General features: G+C 54.4%; 1 non-coding gene across 1 annotated transcript in view; it reads right to left on the bottom strand.

The window, feature by feature from the left end:
• The window catches only part of LOC124774250, a 1,909-nt gene extending 894 nt beyond the window's left edge, over positions 1-1,015 (bottom strand). The window contains exon 1 of the ribosomal RNA XR_007015238.1: positions 1-1,015. This exon is cut by the window's left edge and continues 894 nt beyond it. This is a non-coding gene — a ribosomal RNA (small subunit ribosomal RNA).
• Between the last annotated feature and the right edge of the window lie 3,985 nt (positions 1,016-5,000).

The following is a 5,000-nucleotide window of genomic DNA, read 5'->3' on the forward strand; positions in this document are numbered from 1 at the left end:
GATCCAAGAATTTCACCTCTAACGTCGCAATACGAATGCCCCCGCCTGTCCCTATTAATCATTACCTCGGGTTCCGAAAACCAACAAAATAGAACCGAGGTCCTATTCCATTATTCCATGCACACAGTATTCAGGCGGGCTTGCCTGCTTTAAGCACTCTAATTTGTTCAAAGTAAACGTGCCGGCCCACCGAGACACTCAATAAAGAGCACCCTGGTAGGATTTCAACGGGGTCCGCCTCGGGACGCACGAGCACGCACGGGGCGGTCGCACGCCTTCGGCTCGCCCCACCGGCAGGACGTCCCACGATACATGCCAGTTAAACACCGACGGGCGGTGAACCAACAGCGTGGGACACAAATCCAACTACGAGCTTTTTAACCGCAACAACTTTAATATACGCTATTGGAGCTGGAATTACCGCGGCTGCTGGCACCAGACTTGCCCTCCAATAGATACTGGTTAAAGGATTTAAAGTGTACTCATTCCGATTACGGGGCCTCGGATGAGTCCCGTATCGTTATTTTTCGTCACTACCTCCCCGTGCCGGGAGTGGGTAATTTGCGCGCCTGCTGCCTTCCTTGGATGTGGTAGCCGTTTCTCAGGCTCCCTCTCCGGAATCGAACCCTGATTCCCCGTTACCCGTTACAACCATGGTAGGCGCAGAACCTACCATCGACAGTTGATAAGGCAGACATTTGAAAGATGCGTCGCCGGTACGAGGACCGTGCGATCAGCCCAAAGTTATTCAGAGTCACCAAGGCAAACGGACCGGACGAGCCGACCGATTGGTTTTGATCTAATAAAAGCGTCCCTTCCATCTCTGGTCGGGACTCTGTTTGCATGTATTAGCTCTAGAATTACCACAGTTATCCAAGTAACGTGGGTACGATCTAAGGAACCATAACTGATTTAATGAGCCATTCGCGGTTTCACCTTAATGCGGCTTGTACTGAGACATGCATGGCTTAATCTTTGAGACAAGCATATGACTACTGGCAGGATCAACCAGGGAGCTGCGTCAACTAGAGCTGAGCAGCCGGCCGCCCGGGAGTGTGTCCCGGGGGCCCGCGCGAACACGCAAGCGTCCGCTCAATCATTCTGCAAACAGGAGGAGGCTGAGCTCCCCTGCACAATACACCTCGAAACCCTCTCAGGTCCCGGCGGCGCGCAGCGCCGTCCCAAGTACTTGGTCGGGTTCGAGAGAGGCGCAATCGCCCGGAGTTAGGCGAGTAGACGCTTTCGGTGCGACCACCCGTGCTCCCAACTGAGCTTGCCGCTGCCGACAGAGGCCCGGGAGCGTGCTGTCGTGGCATTGCCGGCGGGAGACAACACGCGCCACCTACGGTGACCGGCAGCTCCAACGCCAGCGCCACAGAAGGACAAAAGCCCCACTTGGGTGCCGAAGCGAACTCTCCCAGCACAGCGCACGCGCCAACACATCCGCACAGCTGCGATACAAACCACCAGCGAGAACCGCTGGGGCGACCGAGCAGCAGACGGCGTCGCGGCGCCGAGCGCCGGGCGGCGGCGCATCCTCAACGCACACAGTCCTCAATCGGACCAGCACACTGAAGATGTCCACCGCGCTTCGCACCGGGCCCGCGAGGACCTACTTTGGCCGCACGGCGCCGCGCGCAGGGTGCGCCGGCGCGCAGCTGCGACGCCTGCCGCGTCCGTCGGCCGGCGCGCCTGCCACTGGCCGCCCCCACCAGCCGGCTGTAGCGCGTGCGCCCACGCACCGCGCGGCCAGCACGCCGGGAGGCGCCCCCTCACCGGCCGGGGACGGTCCCACCCAGCCACCGCCGCGTATCGCTTCACACCCAGATGCCGTTCAGTTTCATCGGCATGGTGGGTATCGCTGGAACAACCGGTTAGTACCTCAACCTATCGTCGCCATCACCGATTCACCCCTAGCGAGAACAACCGCACCACAACGGGTTACCATTTCTTCATTTGCGTAACTTCACCAGCAAACGTAGGCGTCCATCGCCATTAGCAACTTCAACGATTATTGCATGCCTGTGTCAGGTGTCACGCCACACTACGTCTGCCCACATACACGCAACAAAATGTGCACGCCTAGACAATACGTGGAAGGTGGCCCCCGTACGTATGCGATGTCCATTGCTCGAACGACTGTCAACCGGCCTCTGTAGCATGTCGCAGATATGGAACGCGGTGCACCATGCTATCACGGTGTTTGAGGAGAGACGACTAGGTCCGAATACATCAACACACAGCTCATGCTGATCGCCATCCACGGCGTCCGTTCCTCCCACACGTCTCTATGGCGTACCACACTGCAATCCAGCTCTCATAGGGAGACGACACGTAGCTGCGTGCACAATATTTGCACTGTATGGTCCGCCGTTTTTGGGCGCAGTCGTTGTACGGTCACACATGTGCCACGATGTATCATTCAGTACATAAGGACGAATGTGCAGTACAGATTGTGGTTTATGCGTACGACATCAGCGGACAGTTGACACAGGCCGCACCACAACGTAGCCTGAGTACGTCGCATGCGAAGGGCATTGAACATGCAAACTTCTCACCAACCAGCTTGCGAAGGCAGGGGGCAAGGTGGGGACGTGGGGAGGGGCGGCATGTACGTCCTGCTGCCATCCACATTACAGTGTACAGCAGGAGCATGTGGAAAGTGAGCAAGACTTGCAAGGTGTTTAACATGAAGCGATACACAGGGGAGCGGGGAGTGCGAGTAGCGAACTATATTGCGAGGGTTGCGGGTGGGCAACACTACACTAATTGAACGAGTCGTATAACAATTACAGAGCAGGTTTAGGCGACAACGTGGGTTACGTTAGCGGACAACGTGGGTTACGTTAAGGCACAACGTGGGTTACGTTAAGGCACAACGTGGGTTACGTTAAGGCACAACGTGGGTTACGTTAAGGCACAACGTGGGTGACGTTAAGGCACAACGTGGGTTACGTTAAGGCACAACGTGGGTTACGTTAAGGCACAACGTGGGTTACGTTAAGGCACAACGTGGGTTACGTTAAGGCACAACGTGGGTTTTGTTAGGGCACAACATGGGTTAGGTTAGGGGACAACATGGGTTAGGTTAGGGGACAACATGGGTTAGGTTAGGGGACAACATGGGTTAGGTTAGGGGACAACATGGGTTAGGTTAGGGGACAACATGGGTTAGGTTAGGGGACAACATGGGTTAGGTTAGGGGACAACATGGGTTAGGTTAGGGGACAACGTGGGTTAGGTTAGGGGACAACGTGGGTTAGGTTAGGGGACAACGTGGGTTAGGTTAAGGCACAACGTGGGTTAGGTTAAGGCACAACGTGGGTTACGTTAAGGCACAACGTGGGTTACGTTAAGGCACAACGTGGGTTACGTTAAGGCACAACGTGGGTTACGTTAAGGCACAACGTGGGTTACGTTAAGGCACAACGTGGGTTACGTTAAGGCACAACGTGGGTTACGTTAAGGCACAACGTGGGTTACGTTAAGGCACAACGTGGGTTACGTTAAGGCACAACGTGGGTTACGTTAAGGCACAACGTGGGTTACGTTAAGGCACAACGTGGGTTACGTTAAGGCACAACGTGGGTTACGTTAAGGCACAACGTGGGTTACGTTAAGGCACAACATGGGTTAGGTTAAGGCACAACATGGGTTAGGTTAAGGCACAACATGGGTTAGGTTAAGGTACAACATGGGTTAGGTTAAGGTACAACATGGGTTAGGTTAAGGTACAACATAGGTTAGGTTAAGGTACAACATAGGTTAGGTTAAGGTACAACATAGGTTAGGTTAAGGTACAACATAGGTTAGGTTAAGGTACAACATAGGTTAGGTTAGGTTAGGTTAGGTTACACGTTGTTGTAAGGAAAGGTGTAGGGGGGGGGGGGCGGGGGCGGCAGGTTCGTTGATAGTGATTATAGTAAGTGAATGCTTGTGACATGATCAGATTTGTCACGTCAGGATGCACCTTTGGCTTATTAGAGGCGGCGCTCCAATTCTATGCTTGTGTGAGACCTGTGTCTTTGACTCATGTCATTGTTTGTGCGCTGTGACAGGAGGTACTATTGTGATGTTGGGTGCACCGTTGTATAGGACATGTGTGGGTGTTGGTGCCTGGTCTGCGCAATGGTGGATGTCGAAAGGCTGGGATATTGTATTTTCCGCATGGACCTCCTGGTCTGGTTGTGATAGTGTGGATTGTGTAATGTGGCGGAGAAGATGCACTGGATGTTGTTCCATGCTGGTGCTTACATATTGTATGTGCGCCTGTTAGAAGCAGAGAGTGGTGCGTGATCAGAGTGTCTGGCTGACGTGTGGTTCCCATTGTGGGCAGACTCTTTCAGCATGTATACGGACAGTTGTGTATATTTGCTGTAGTTTGATGGCTCTGCATTGATTACTAATCAGCGCCGTGTGTACGGGTAATCTGGTTCCAGTCCAAAATGTTCCATCTGTGTACATTAGTGACAAAGACTCCCCCCATGCAGTGGGGCTCGGTCTGTTATAGCTCTTCCGCGTAATATATTTGCCCCACGTTTTTGCGACTGCGAGTGCGAGTGCAACGCGCATGGGGACCGACATGCTGATGGCTCGGTATCGGACGCCGTACAGTGAGCAACGCGATCGCGTCTCTCGCTCGTAAGTGGTACAGGTCGCGGCTCATGTATAGGGACAGCGGGAATGTCGCATATTGGAAATAACTCTTCATGAAACGCAAGTTATAGGGGTGGATTGCACTTTACGAGTGCGGGAAACTTCCGCCGTTCATCCGCTGGAGGTGCGAGTTTGGCGGTTGGGGTGGTGCACGAACGGGTGCGGGTGGAGTCATTGCCGGTCCACGGCTTCGTGCGGCAGAGCCACTGGAGATTGGGTGCTATGGTCGACAGAGGCTGCAGGCTTTGTGGGTGGCGTCGAAAGGCGGGCACTGTGGCGCCATCGCTGTCTTAATCGGCTTGGCGTCGCATAGATGGCGGTATCGTCGTTGGAGGAGGTCATGT

This window comes from Schistocerca piceifrons, unplaced genomic scaffold (assembly GCF_021461385.2).
Source record: "Schistocerca piceifrons isolate TAMUIC-IGC-003096 unplaced genomic scaffold, iqSchPice1.1 HiC_scaffold_961, whole genome shotgun sequence".
Taxonomy (NCBI): Eukaryota; Metazoa; Arthropoda; class Insecta; order Orthoptera; family Acrididae; genus Schistocerca; species Schistocerca piceifrons.